Source organism: Helianthus annuus, chromosome 6 (genome assembly GCF_002127325.2).
Source record: "Helianthus annuus cultivar XRQ/B chromosome 6, HanXRQr2.0-SUNRISE, whole genome shotgun sequence".
Taxonomy (NCBI): Eukaryota; Viridiplantae; Streptophyta; class Magnoliopsida; order Asterales; family Asteraceae; genus Helianthus; species Helianthus annuus.
Genome location: NC_035438.2, coordinates 5,812,665 through 5,828,776, shown reverse-complemented (window position 1 = coordinate 5,828,776; position 16,112 = coordinate 5,812,665). Strand labels below are relative to the sequence as shown.

At 38.9% G+C, this 16,112-nt stretch overlaps 2 long non-coding RNA genes across 2 annotated transcripts; both read left to right on the top strand.

Annotated features, from left to right (window-relative positions):
* Positions 1-2,676: 2,676 nt before the first annotated feature.
* LOC110863691 lies at positions 2,677-4,401 on the top strand. The gene is made up of 3 exons (XR_002549289.2): positions 2,677-2,816; positions 3,331-3,397; positions 4,213-4,401. It is a non-coding gene; the product is annotated as an uncharacterized LOC110863691 (long non-coding RNA).
* A 5,204-nt stretch (positions 4,402-9,605) lies between these two features.
* On the top strand, positions 9,606-11,330 carry LOC110863690. The gene is made up of 3 exons (XR_002549288.2): positions 9,606-9,745; positions 10,260-10,326; positions 11,142-11,330. It is a non-coding gene; the product is annotated as an uncharacterized LOC110863690 (long non-coding RNA).
* The last annotated feature ends 4,782 nt before the right edge of the window (positions 11,331-16,112 follow it).

The window sequence follows — 16,112 nt, the reverse complement described above, 5'->3', positions numbered from 1 at the left end:
CTTTTCGTAAACCATTTGTGTCAGATAAAACTTGCTTGTAAAATGGTTTAGTAATCTGTAATTCTTGTATGCTTTGCAAAAAGTGCATGTCTTTCCACCCCGAAAACATTTAGAAAAATGTAAAACTGTAAAAAGGTGGGGTTATGAACTCACCTGAATATTCATGTGCAAAGCTAGCTAATTTATGACTTCGCGATGTCGTTTCCAAGACTTGACTTGCTAGCGTGCATTCTACAATATTCCTAACATGGAATATCTTATAAGTTTCTAAATAACGCGGTAACTAATCTACGTGTTACCGAGCTCTACCGAATCGTTAATCGAACGATTCGACGGTTTGTTGATAACTTAAAAGAAACGAAGAAGTTATACTTGCTAAGTTTCGTTTATTGTCACGATAATTTACTAAGTCTATACACACTTAGTTTTTGTGAGATTTCAAATATATAAATATTTATATAAAAGAATATAAATATATTGTTGTAATCGTGTTAGCCGTCTCGTGAAGTCGTTGTGAATATAGAAATATCCGTATGTGAGTAATATATAATAAACTTGTATTATATATATTACGTCTTGTATATATTTGCCAAAATATACACATATGACGTTTCGGCGTTTGAAATAAATATAAAGAGTTATATTTATTCTACAGAAGAATCGTCGAGTTGTATTTGAAAATAAATATATAACTATATTTATTTTTATAAAAGAACTCGTGTTGTACGATATTTGAAATAAATAAATATAAAAATAACTATATTTATTTTATAAAACGAAGGCATGTTCAGCGTTTGAATCAATATAAATAATTATATTGATTTTATAAAAGATTTGTTGAATTTCCGAAGTTTAAAATAAATATAAATACTATATTTATTTGTTGTCGAAATAATTTCCGTTTCGTTGTTTTTGAATGTAGTAAAGTGTCGTCGTAGGAAATTCTATATTTGTATTTGCTTTTATAAAATATTATTTGAACCCAATGGTTTTATTTTATAATAAAACGTGATTATTTCAAGGATTTTCTCGAAAAACGGGCAGAGTTTCCTCTGTTTTTGGACGATCCCGACAATCAAAGTGTCGATATTTTTATCATAATTCAACCAAATTCAATAATACTTATGTATAGCAAATTTATATAAACGAAATACTAAATAATCCAAGTAATTTTAGCTAATAATTCGTTTATTTGATCGGTTCAGGAGCTCGATTTCGCGTAATAAATAAAGTTATAGAAATAACATAAATAGTCGCGCCGTAAATCTTTACCAAAGCTCTCGCGTCGAGACGTTGACTGGCTTTGACTGTTGACCCGAGCCATTGACCCGAACTGCTCTGTTGACTGAGTTGACTTCTGTTGACCCGAACCAGTCGAACCACCTATTGAATGTTGTTGACCGAACCGAAACTGTTGAACCAAGCCAAGATCCGAGCCAAATCTGGACCGAAACACACCCAAAACTGGACTAACTCGAGATGTGACTGAACCGAGCACCGTAATCCGAGACTGAATCAAGTGAACCGGAACACCCAGACTTGAATCGAACCGAACCCAACCCGAAACTTGAACTGAATGTGAAACGTACCAGATCACGAGCCAAAACATCACCACCACCACTGTTATCGGTGAGATTCGTCAGTCCGATGCACTGACCGCCGGCCCATCTATTCAGCCGCCCGAACTCCGCCGTGACCTCCACCGTCGACCGGCGATGGCACTGTCGCTACAGCCATAGTCACCCCGCTGCCATCATCTTTAATATCATCTTCATCAGCTGCGGCTGTTGTGACTCGGAACCACTGCCATAACCGCCGCCTGTCTCCACCGCCGCCGCCGTGAGTGGCGGCGCTGCTCCGCCTCCGTCTCTCTCTCTCTCTCCTCCCGAGTCTCTCTCTCTCCTCCTTGTTTGTAGCCGCCGCACCACCTGACCAGCCGGAGCTCCACCGGTCTGGTTTTCACCGAGAAGGGAGAGGGAGGGGGAGTGTTGAGGATGATGCTGCTTGTTGTTGCCTGAATGTGTATTCGAGAGAGGGGGAGAAAGTGTGAGGTGTGGGTGTTTGTTTTATGTGCAATAGAGAGTGAGGGTAAGACAGACTCAAAGTATGTGGTTTGTGTGTATAAAATGAAATGAAGGGGGGGTATGGTCTTATAGAGATCTTCAGATCTTACATAGATCTTGTATGTTTCAATTTTAGAGACAACAATCTTCTATATATATTTTGTAAAGATTTGTAAAGATTTTGCATATATTTTTTAGAGATCTTTAAAGATCTTATAAGATCTAGTATATTAGGTGCAGGTTTAGACTTGTGGGTTTTGGGCTTGGGCTCAGGGCCCACAAGCCCATCTCATGTGCAAGTGGCCCGTAATTCCTACGAGACCCGATATCGTAACCCAAACTCCATAGAATAAAATTTTTAAAATTAAAAGGTGTAACACCCCGAAAATATAAATATTTATATAAGAAATTTAAGGATTTCATAAACAAGAAATAACCATGTAGAAATTTTAACCTAGTTAAAATTTACAAGTCTTGAAAATAACCTACACTTGGTTAAAACTCTAGTATTTAAAAAGAAATGATAAGTGAGGGACTGAAATTGCCAAAGGATGAAAGTTAGGGCCTAATAGTAACAAAATTCACCAAACACACCATTTGTGGATGTGTCTGGTCGATCAGGAGGAAAGGGGCGACCAGGGCTTTCTCCAAGCCCTAACTTCTTGCTAGAAATCTGCAAATTGAAGCCCCAATTCAGTTCCAAATCAAATTCTAAACACGAATTAGTGATCACCTCGTCACAAGAATCAAAAGGTATGTAAAATTTTGATGTTTTGGTTCACCATGAATACTAGGGTAATGGTGAGAAACTGAAATTTAGCCCAAATTTGCTATGCATGAACAAGTCTTGAAGTAATATGATGTTTAGGATTGAACCCTAGATGATTATTAGTGAAAATTATAGCATGACACTTGAAGAAATTACAATCACCATGGTGGGTGAATTATGATGTTGTAAAGCTAGACAAACACTAGGATTGTGATTTTTTTAATCTAGTGAAAAGCTAAATTGCATGATGAAATTCAGCTATTTAAATGTTAAGGATGTAAGACTTGCTTAATTAAAGTGAATTTAGATGTAAATAACAAGCCATGAACTAATTAACGACTAGGTAAAAATCTGACCCGTTAGGTGTTTGATGAAATGCCTAAGTGATGATTTTTATGCTAAATCTGATAAAAAACGCAGAATTTGATCATGTTTCATAAATGATGTGAATATGGTCATGAAAAGAATTCTAAACAAGTTAAAAACTGAATTTATTAGGCAAAGAGTCCGGATCATCAAGCGGACAAGCCGGGGGGAGTTCAAAGGGAAAAGGCGCGCTTTAAAGGTATGAAATTTATCGTTTCATTACATTACACTTGTTATTATGTTTATCTCATTATTCAAACACGATGCCCGAGAGTTACCCCTATGATATGAACTCGGCCAAGACTTTAAACAAGTAATAAACATGGTAGTTGGGCGTCCGTAAGGTGCCTTATTTAGTACCCAAACGGGTCAAAACAAGTTTTGGTATCTAGCATGAAGTTAGATATCATAATATGAAGCACGGTTAAAATTAATGTATGAGTTGCACGTTGGTTGCGTTAAACTTGTTGCGAAGATTAAACTTTTCATACAGGAGTTAAGGATCCGAATTTGGTAAGCATGTTTAAGTTGTATAGCTGAAAAACATGAAATCCTGAACTGGCAGCTGATGCACGGTCATGCATCCAATGGCACGACCGTGCAGTCCCTACGACGTGGGGGCACTGGCAGTGCACCAGCCAGTGCACTGGTTTGCTCGGAAACGCACGACCGTGCGATTAGGTGCACGACCGTGCACCACTGTGCGTCGGCCAGCTTCGCGTAGGCAGTAAGATAAGGCGTCGGGCAAAACGGGTAAAAGCAAGGGGCGTCGGCGACGGCCATAGGGGCGTCGGCGACGGCCCCTAAAGATGTTAAATTGCTGCTGAATCATATTTGTTGTCCGAAACGCTAAAACTTGCGAAACTTTTTAACCGTTTACCCGTTTAACCTCCCGTTTCTTCCTACTTGCTTGTAATTTCGTAATCCTCGATTTCTCTAGGTGGTTTTAACACACCTTTTCATTTATTTCATTGGTCAAGGACCATGATACTAACATAGGGTTAAAATCCTCAGTTTTTCAGGTTTTCTAGTAGATGGGTGATGATCAGGCAGGAGCAACTGAACCGAACACTCTATCAAACGCTTCCGCACATGATCTTATGTTTTAAAAACTATGTAAACATTTGTGGTCAACGACTCAATTATGGTTTTGTACAAACAATACATGTATGTTGTGTCTAGTTATGGTCTAGAATATTAAAAGATTTTGTAAACTCTAAATTTTGGCATCAAGTGTAAGGTTCCACGTTATTAATTCTAGTACTTTAAACTGACTGTTACAAGTTGGTAATCAGAGCTCAAGGTTGCCAATAAGTGTTCGGTTCAAGCTTGATCAAGCATCCGGTAAGAGTTAACCGTTTAAGTAGAAATTAGAGAATATAGAAATAAATCATGAACAAATATGCATGAAAAGAGTGTGTAAACACACTCAAATACAAGAAAAGCATGAAACAAGAACAATAGAACCAAGAGTGTGTAAACACACTCAAACACAAGAAAGGCATGAAACAAGAATGATGGAGTCAAGTTGTGAACTTGATCGAATCAAAGCAAGAGTGATTAAATCAAGTTGTGAACTTGATCGAATCAAAGCAAGAGTGATTAAATCAAGTTGTGAACTTGATTGAATCAAACAAGTAAAACATGTGTTATAAATGGAATGTTTAACAACTTATGTAAACATTTCAGAAACAGAGATGGCAGATAAAGGTAATGACGATGCGGTGCCAAGAGTCACCGAGCAAATGAGGGAAGTGATTGCCGAAGAAGTTGGAAAGGCGATCGAAAACAGTTTGTCAAACTTCATTGATAAAATTCAAAACACGGTTTTATCAGTGGTAGAAGAGAGAATCAAGAAGCTAGAGGATAATTCCAATGTGGCAAAAGAAAAACCAGGAGGACGAAAGCCTTGTTCATACAAGGAGTTTATGGCTTGTAAACCACCCATATATAATGGGGAGGTTGATCCCATTGTGTGCCAACGATGGATAGGAGATATCGAGGGAGTATTCGAGAGAACTCATTGCGATGAGAATGACTACGTAGCTTATGGTACGGGTCAATTAAGAGGTCAAGCGAAAGACTGGTGGGATAATAAAAAGAAGGAGATTGGAAGCGAAGCGGCTAAGGCCATGACATGGGAGGAGTTTAAGACGCCGTTTCTTAAACACCATAGTCCCAAAGCGGTTATAAACAAGATCAAGGAAGAGTTCATGCAACTCAGACACAAAGGTGAATCCATAGACAAGATCACGGGGATGTTTATGGATAAGATGAAGTTCTGTGATGATTTGATAACAAATGAAGAGCAAAAGGTCTATTACTACCATAACATGCTAAGCGCGGAATATAGGGAGTTCATAACCCCTTCAAAGTACGAGACCCTTACCGAGATTGTCAATGCCGCTCGGGAAAGGGAGATCGAGCTGAAAAAGAGTATTGAGCGGGGTGAACGAAGGGCACAAGACGTAAATCCAAGCCCTACCAAGAAAGCAAGAACGAATGAAACAACGAAGAAATCAGATACAAAGGGTAGTACACCCAGTTGCAAAATCTGTGGCAAGAATCATAAGGGTGAATGTCGCTTCAAAGATAAGCCCTGTCCCATATGTCGAAAAACGGGACATATGGCTATATCGTGCCCGGAGAAAGTGACCGTTTGTTACAACTGTTACCGAACAGGTCACAAAAGATCGGAGTGCCCAGAACTGGTGGGAAAGAAAGAAGGGCAAGACTCGAAAGGTGAAGCCTCAAAAGCCAAAGCAAGATCTTTCCAATTGACCGCTGCTGAAGCAAAGGTCGAACCTGACGTGGTCTCAGGTATATTCACTGTAAATTCAATTCCCGCACGTGTGTTATTTGATACTGGTGCAAATAAATCCTTTGTTTCATATGGGTTTATTCGGCACCCTTCATTTGTTCTAACAAAATTACCTATGCCTTTAGAAGTAGAGATAGGTAATAACAAAAGCTTTCTTGTTTGCGATGTATGTAAAAACTGTACAATGAACATTGATGACGAGGAATACGCAATAGACTTGATCCCGATGTCGATGGGAGAATTTCAAGTGGTAGTGGGAATGGATTGGCTATCCCGTTACCACGCGAAGGTGGTTTGTTTCCGAAAGGAAATAAAACTAACGTCTCCTAGCGGAAAACAAGTTACGATATATGGGGAAAAGGGAGGTAACCCAGTGATATGCACAATGCTAGAAGCTCATAAACTCATGAAACATGGATGCAAGGCCTTTATGGTATATGCAAGCGAAACGGAAAAAGAACTCCTCAAAATTGGGGATGTACCAGTCGTGCGAGATTATGAAGACGTGTTCCCGGAAGAACTACCGGGGATACCGCCAGAACGGGAGGTAGAGTTCGGAATCCAGTTGATTCCGGGCGCGAAACCCGTGGCCAAGGCGCCATACCGACTTGCACCATCGGAGTTACAAGAATTGATGTCTCAAATTCAGGAATTTCTCGATAAGGGGTTTATCCGACCGAGTGTGTCTCCGTGGGGCGCACCAGTCTTATTCGTGAAGAAGAAAGATGGCAGTATGCGCATGTGTATCGATTACCGAGAGTTAAATAAACTCACGGTGAAGAATCGATACCCGCTCCCAAGAATTGATGATTTGTTTGACCAACTACAAGGAGCAAGTTGGTTCTCCAAAATTGATCTCCGATCCGGTTATCACCAATTGAAAGTCAAGGAGGAGGACGTACCCAAGACGGCTTTTCGTACGAGGTACGGGCATTATGAATTCCTTGTAATGCCCTTCGGACTGACCAATGCACCCGCGGCTTTCATGGACCTCATGAACCGGGTTTGCAAACCCATGCTAGATAAGTCGGTAATTGTATTTATCGACGACATTTTGGTATATTCAAGGAGTGAAGCCGAACACGTGTGTCATTTGCGGGAAATATTAGACACACTCAGACGAGAGAAGCTGTATGCAAAATTCACGAAGTGTGCTTTCTGGTTACGGGAAGTACAATTTCTTGGGCATCTCATTAGTGCTGATGGAGTACTCGTAGATCCATCAAAGATAGAAGCTGTGTCGAAATGGAGCCCTCCAAGAAATCCCTCGGAAATCCGAAGCTTTTTAGGGCTTGCGGGATATTATCGGAGATTCATACAGGATTTCTCCAAAATTGCCTTACCGTTGACCAAATTAACTCGTAAGGAGGAAAAGTTCGTGTGGGGCGTTAAGCAAGAGGAAGCCTTCCAAACGCTCAAAGAAAGGTTAACCCACGCTCCGGTGTTAACATTACCAGAAGGGACTGATGACATGGTGGTATACTCGGATGCTTCTCAATTGGGGCTCGGGTGTGTTTTAATGCAACGAGGTAAGGTCATCGCCTATGCCTCGAGGCAATTGAAGATTCATGAAAATAAATATCCAGTTCACGACTTGGAATTAGCGGCGGTAGTGTTTGCCTTAAAGATATGGAGGCATTACTTGTACGGGGTAAAATTTACAATCTTTACCGACCATAAAAGCTTGAAATATTTCTTCGATCAGAAGGAATTAAACATGCGGCAAAGGCGGTGGTTGGAAACAGTCAAGGACTTCGATTGCGAAATACATTACCACCCCGGTAAGGCTAATGTAGTGGCCGATGCGCTGAGTCGCAAAACAGATTACACCCCGATACGAGTAAGATCAATGCAACTCGTTGTGACGTCAAGCCTACTAGAACGAATTCGAGAAGCACAGGATGAAGCTGTAAAGGCGGAAAACTGGAAAAAGGAGAGAATTATCGGCCAAGTAAAAGACCTTGAGATAGGCAGTCACGGTCTAAAGACTCGTTTTAATAGAATCTGGGTCCCTAACACATGTGAAGTTAAGAAGCTTCTGCTTGATGAAGCTCATAAGTCCCGCTATTCCATTCATCCGGGAGCGACCAAGATGTATAACGACTTGAAGCAAAACTATTGGTGGCCCGGAATGAAGCGTGACACCGTGAAATACGTGGAAAAGTGTTTGACGTGCCTACAAGTCAAGGCGGAACACCAAAAGCCATATGGTAAACTTCAACCGTTAGAAATCCCGGTTTGGAAATGGGAGCAAATTACGATGGACCTATTGACCAAACTGCCTAAAACAAGCCGTGGCTTTGATGCTATATGGGTAGTCGTGGATAGGTTAACTAAAAGTGCTCACTTCATCCCGATTCGTGAGACTTATACATCGGAGAAAATGTCGGAAATATACACCAACGAAATCATAGCAAGGCATGGGGTACCGATATCCATTGTGTCAGACAGAGATACTCGGTTTACTTCGAAATTCTGGCGTGAATTTCAAGAACAAATGGGAACTAAATTGTTCCTTAGCACTGCTTACCACCCACAAACAGATGGGCAGAGCGAAAGAACGATACAAACGTTGGGAGATATGCTGCGGGCTTGCATTATTGACTTTGGAGGTAGTTGGGATGTCCATTTACCCTTGGTCGAATTCGCATATAACAATAGCTATCACGCGAGCATTAAAATGGCCCCGTATGAGCTATTATATGGCAGAAAGTGTCGGACTCCGGTATGTTGGGGAGAAGTGGGTCCGCGAGGGCTAGCACCAACTGATATAATCCGAGCTACAAATGCGAAAATCGACATAGTTCGGGCACACTTGAAAGCGGCTCAAGACCGGCAAAAGGCATACGCAGATAAAAGAAATAGGCCAATTGAATTTCAGGTTGGCGACATGGTAATGCTGAAAGTTTCCCCATGGAAGGGCATTATTAGATTCAGAAAAAGGGGAAAACTAAGCCCAAGATTTATTGGGCCATTTAGAATCACCGAACGGGTTGGTAAGGTAGCTTATCGACTTGAATTACCCGAAGAATTGAGTGGGATTCATAGCACCTTCCACGTGTCACATCTCCGAAAAAGTTTGGCCGACGAAACTGCTCATATCCACTACGATGATATCGAGGTGGATAACAGCCTCAATTATACAGTAAAACCAATTGCGATTTTAGATCGTAAAGAGAAAAGCTTGAGGAACAAGGTGATAAATCAAGTCAAGGTCAAATGGGAGCACAGAAAAGGATCAGACACTACGTGGGAGTCTGAAGAGGAGATGCGACGTCTCCACCCTACATTATTTGGTACGTAATTCGGTTTCGGGGACGAAACCCTTTTTAAGGGGGGTGGACTTGTAACACCCCGAAAATATAAATATTTATATAAGAAATTTAAGGATTTCATAAACAAGAAATAACCATGTAGAAATTTTAACCTAGTTAAAATTTACAAGTCTTGAAAATAACCTACACTTGGTTAAAACTCTAGTATTTAAAAAGAAATGATAAGTGAGGGACTGAAATTGCCAAAGGATGAAAGTTAGGGCCTAATAGTAACAAAATTCACCAAACACACCATTTGTGGATGTGTCTGGTCGATCAGGAGGAAAGGGGCGACCAGGGCTTTCTCCAAGCCCTAACTTCTTGCTAGAAATCTGCAAATTGAAGCCCCAATTCAGTTCCAAATCAAATTCTAAACACGAATTAGTGATCACCTCGTCACAAGAATCAAAAGGTATGTAAAATTTTGATGTTTTGGTTCACCATGAATACTAGGGTAATGGTGAGAAACTGAAATTTAGCCCAAATTTGCTATGCATGAACAAGTCTTGAAGTAATATGATGTTTAGGATTGAACCCTAGATGATTATTAGTGAAAATTATAGCATGACACTTGAAGAAATTACAATCACCATGGTGGGTGAATTATGATGTTGTAAAGCTAGACAAACACTAGGATTGTGATTTTTTTAATCTAGTGAAAAGCTAAATTGCATGATGAAATTCAGCTATTTAAATGTTAAGGATGTAAGACTTGCTTAATTAAAGTGAATTTAGATGTAAATAACAAGCCATGAACTAATTAACGACTAGGTAAAAATCTGACCCGTTAGGTGTTTGATGAAATGCCTAAGTGATGATTTTTATGCTAAATCTGATAAAAAACGCAGAATTTGATCATGTTTCATAAATGATGTGAATATGGTCATGAAAAGAATTCTAAACAAGTTAAAAACTGAATTTATTAGGCAAAGAGTCCGGATCATCAAGCGGACAAGCCGGGGGGAGTTCAAAGGGAAAAGGCGCGCTTTAAAGGTATGAAATTTATCGTTTCATTACATTACACTTGTTATTATGTTTATCTCATTATTCAAACACGATGCCCGAGAGTTACCCCTATGATATGAACTCGGCCAAGACTTTAAACAAGTAATAAACATGGTAGTTGGGCGTCCGTAAGGTGCCTTATTTAGTACCCAAACGGGTCAAAACAAGTTTTGGTATCTAGCATGAAGTTAGATATCATAATATGAAGCACGGTTAAAATTAATGTATGAGTTGCACGTTGGTTGCGTTAAACTTGTTGCGAAGATTAAACTTTTCATACAGGAGTTAAGGATCCGAATTTGGTAAGCATGTTTAAGTTGTATAGCTGAAAAACATGAAATCCTGAACTGGCAGCTGATGCACGGTCATGCATCCAATGGCACGACCGTGCAGTCCCTACGACGTGGGGGCACTGGCAGTGCACCAGCCAGTGCACTGGTTTGCTCGGAAACGCACGACCGTGCGATTAGGTGCACGACCGTGCACCACTGTGCGTCGGCCAGCTTCGCGTAGGCAGTAAGATAAGGCGTCGGGCAAAACGGGTAAAAGCAAGGGGCGTCGGCGACGGCCATAGGGGCGTCGGCGACGGCCCCTAAAGATGTTAAATTGCTGCTGAATCATATTTGTTGTCCGAAACGCTAAAACTTGCGAAACTTTTTAACCGTTTACCCGTTTAACCTCCCGTTTCTTCCTACTTGCTTGTAATTTCGTAATCCTCGATTTCTCTAGGTGGTTTTAACACACCTTTTCATTTATTTCATTGGTCAAGGACCATGATACTAACATAGGGTTAAAATCCTCAGTTTTTCAGGTTTTCTAGTAGATGGGTGATGATCAGGCAGGAGCAACTGAACCGAACACTCTATCAAACGCTTCCGCACATGATCTTATGTTTTAAAAACTATGTAAACATTTGTGGTCAACGACTCAATTATGGTTTTGTACAAACAATACATGTATGTTGTGTCTAGTTATGGTCTAGAATATTAAAAGATTTTGTAAACTCTAAATTTTGGCATCAAGTGTAAGGTTCCACGTTATTAATTCTAGTACTTTAAACTGACTGTTACAAAAGGCGAATAATAGTGGCGTTGTCAGTATTTTGTATGGTATCAGTTCGTTGTCCTTTGATGTTCCGCAGATTCCACGCGAATCTTCATACGCGTACTGTATAATCGAATAATCGTTCCTGGGAACTCCAAAGGCCTAATGAAGTTATTTTGTGCTGCAAACACTATTTATTATCGCGTTAATCACCTGTTATTCACGTAATTAAGAGCCGTAAATTACCGGGTGTCACAAACATGATAGTGATACAACATGAATACCATTAAAATGAAGATCAAGGTGATGAAAGTAATGCTAAGGGTAATGGAGTTGAAGTTGAAGGTAATGATAATGATTCATCTTCTAATCGTAAAGCTGTTAGAATAGGAAGTAGAGTTGTGGATGTTTGTGCAAAGAAACCTTCTAGTGATCCCAATGTTGGTACATGTTAAAGTAGACAATGTGGTAGAAGAGGTAATATTGATTTACACGAATACATATTGTTAATTCTAATCCCCACGTGACCTAATGTTTTACTGGTTACTCATGTTCCAAGTCAAAATGTTATAGCTTCGGTTCGTATAGATGATTACTTTGTAAAGTATTGTTACAACCACTACAACCATTGCTGCTGCAAACACTGCTCCTATTTCTTCTCAAGACAACCTACACCAAAACTTAGTGATGATGTTGATCTTAACTCTTTGGTTATAGCCCTTCAAGCAGACGTTAAAGAACTTAAAGAGACTATTCAAACACAGATGTCTATAATCAATGCACGAGAGTCAATTGAAAGTTCATCAACTCAAACACTAATTGTGTGACCCAGGAGAAATGCAATAACTTGTTTAAAGGCCGGGGAATGCTTAGAATTAAGCCCCAAATAAGCATAGATGTTGTGAGAAGAATCACACTCCCATATCTACACAAACAACACAATAACACATGATTGCTCGTGAGTTTCATTTGGCTCTTGTTGTGCCTTAATTATAGACATCTGTGTTTGAAAAGTCTCTTTAAGTTCTTTTAATTTTGCTTGAAGAGCTATAACCAAAGAATTTAGATCAACATCATCATTAGGTTTTGTTGTAGGTTGGTCTTGAAAAGAACTGGGAACAATGGTTGTAACACTACTTATAAAGCAACCGGTAAACACATTGCGTAATGTGGTATCAAGATTAACAATAGGTAAGACAATCTTCCTTTTTTATGAGGGTGAATGCAGTCTTTATCTAAATTATATTACCTCTCCTACCATATTGTCTTCCTGAACGTGTACCAACATCGGGATCACTAGAAGTTTTTTTTTTTTTTTTGCACAAACATCTATAACTCGACTTCCAATTCAACTTCACGTTTAGGAGATGAGTCATTATCATTACCTTCATCACCTTGATCTTCATCTGAATGCTCTTCATTCGTTGTATCACTGTCATGCTCTTCTTCATGTTTCCATGTTCCATCAGGAGGATAATCATAATTAGGATAAGTGGCATATCTAAATAACACCTTATTTGGAGGAGCTTTCTTTCTATAACTCAGCAGTTAGATAAAGTGATGTGAGTCATATGTTTTATCCCTAAGTTATCAACTTCAATTCTTAGTATTTTAGGCAATTGAGCATTGATCATCAATTGAAGGAATCTTGAATACATCAAAAACTTTTGTTAACGACTTGTAATGTTTTCCTTCAAGTGACCGAATATCATTTGTGAAAAGTTGAAAGGCATGTTCAAAGTCAACGTCACAATAACTAATTGAATTGAAATCCTACATGCATTGTAACCTCCTTTTCTTGGTGATTAGCAGTGTATCAAAACCTGCATCAAGTACTTTCAATGTGGGAACAAGTTCAATCTTATGAGTTGTAATTCACCCGCATCACCATCATATTTCATCTGACGAAAACAACTTTGAATAAGATCACCATCAAACATTGTAGGATCTGCACTTGTATCTTGAAATTGTAGTATGTATCGAATGGTGTTATTTATTATTACAAATGGCTTATTATGGATTATTGCACGAATGGTTGTTGGAACTATTTTACCATCAATCTCAGTTGTTCTATAAAACTTTCTTTGATGATCTTTATACACAGTAGCTCAAACAGTAATTGCGTGATGTATTCTTGATCTCCGGAGAAACGCAATAACTTGTTTAAAGGTTGGAGAATTCTTATAATTAAACCCCATATAAGTACAGATGTTGTGAGAAGAATCACCCATTAGCTAAGCCATATCTACACAATCAACAGACAACACAACAACCTTTGGAAATAGAGCATGTACGACATTTGCGCTAAAAAACAAAGACATCATATTCAAGTTTTCATGTTCTAAATCCTAATTACTTGTACTAATGTGTTCTCGTCAACATTGAAAAAATCCACAGTTAACTTTAACATTAAAATTTTCGGTAAAATTTACACTTAGAATTGAAAAAACAGGTAAAGGACGTCAATTTTAAAAGCAAAAGACAAATACTAGGATTTGGTGTAAAGATATAGACGAATTTTATAAATTACTAAAATTTGGTGTAAAGATATAGACGAGTTTTATAATTTACTTGTAGATATACCAAATCAGCATTATTAAAGTCAACAAAAATACCACATATAGTAAAATGAAACTGCCAATGAGGTAGTGGTGGAGTGGTTGGGGAAAGACTTGGTGTTCCTTGTGACCCAGGTTCGACTCCCACTCTCCTCATTATTTTCTACGGCATCCAGGTGAAGGGCGAATACGAGTGGTGCTGGTTCGTCTTGGATGGGAGGCGAGGTTTTACCGATTATTCCACTGTCATGCCTTCGGGTGGGTGGAGGTCGGGTTTCCGCACATCTGAGAAGTGATCGTGTCGCGCCAAAAAGGTGGAATTGGTCTTGGGTCTCTTCGGGACATGAACCTAAGTCTCCTTGTCAAGTGGTGGTGGAGGTTTAAATGGAAGAAAGGAGTCTTTTGAATAGGTTGATTTTGGCTATTCACTATCAACCTAGAGCTTGGTCGTTTCTTCTGGTCAAGGCTGGAATTTCGGGTATTTAGAATGCAATTTTCAGAACTGGAAATGAATTAAACAGCAGAAATATGCAGGCCAATGGCCTTATTAAAGGTGTTATCAGAGACGAGAACTCTTTTCATTTTTGGGTCGATAAATGGTTAAGCGACGGGCCGCTAATGGACCATTTCTCAGCTTTGTTTGCATTAGAAGCAGAAAAAGGTGTCATAGTGTTAATCTGGTGCAAGATAGGGGAGTGGTGTAATATCCCGCCAGTCTTTGCATTCATGTTTAAAGATCTTCTAGACATATACAAGACCTCGGGACTGAGCAGGGTGAAGCAAAAGGTAATTCAAGCAATAATATTGGCAGCATGTTGGGTGATTTGGAGAAGTCGGAACGAGCTAATCTTCTCAGGTAAGCAAGTCGGTCCGGATCGTATACCGTGTGAGATCAGGTCCACGACTTGTGGATTAAACGTTGGACGATTTAATTTTTGGACTGTATGTTGTAATATTTATTTGGGTGTGGAAATTGTTGATGTATATATGTATGTATGTTGTAATCCAGCAGTCTACTGTGAACGAACATTGTAAATTATATATACTAATGTTCCCATTAAAGTCAAAGACTCTAATATCTAATCTGAACCATTGGATCAACCTAAGATTAAATCCTGACCGTTATAAATCATGAAAAGCTTCTAAAAGCAGAAGTTACTTTTTTGAAAAAGGACGATTTTATTAGAAAAATACTTAAGCAAGGTGCTCAAGTTTGTTACATAAACTGAAATGCCAAAAAGACAACATATAGGGAAATTAAAAAAACTTAAAACAACTCCATGCCTCCCAGCTCATGTTCTGTAATCCAGCCCTGTTCTTAACCCATATGAATGACCCAACTTTGATGTCACCAATAATCTTTCCTATTGCCGTTGGTTTTTTGTTAAAAATGACGTCGTTTCTTGATCTCCAAATCATCCAGCACGTTGTCGCTAATACCACATGAACTGCTCTTCTGATCGCTTTTGGCGTGTTGAAATTGTTGACATGTTCCAGCATTTCGACCATGCTGAGAAGGTACCGAGGTAGATGAATCTTTATTTCTCACTTTCCAATCACCCCAACACTAAATCATCTTCCTCCCACATCAACAGATCCTTTCAGTTTGTTTTTTCAATTTGCATCGCATCTTCACTCAGAGGCTATGTCGTTCGGTTCATCTTCGATAACGAAGATAAAGCGTGTACGAAGCCCTAATTGTTCTTCTTCTTTTAACCTTTCGGATTTACAGCCAAATTGGTCAAATCGAAAGGTTCGTCTGTGTGATTTTGATGAAATTAATCTAAACGAAGACTTTGATTTTGATGAAATTAATCTTCTAGAAAGGGAAATCAATATACTATGATAGCCAAAAAAACATTCGATAACTATCTTTTTAAGGTATTCTTTTATTGATTAATAACATAGGAGTTGTAGAATTCTTTAGCATTTTTGTGTGCTTCTTTCTCTATAATTTCATATTTTAAATGAAATACTCTACAACCAGCAGCTATTGAGAGAATCTGAATATCTTATTTTATATTCTCTTATTTTATATTTAGAATATAGCTTGTGAGGAAGTTTGTACATAATTCAATATGATGTATCCATATACTTCTCATAAATTATTTCTATAGTACCCTGCGAGTCCTATCATAACATGTTTACAAACACAACTTATTGAATTAATCA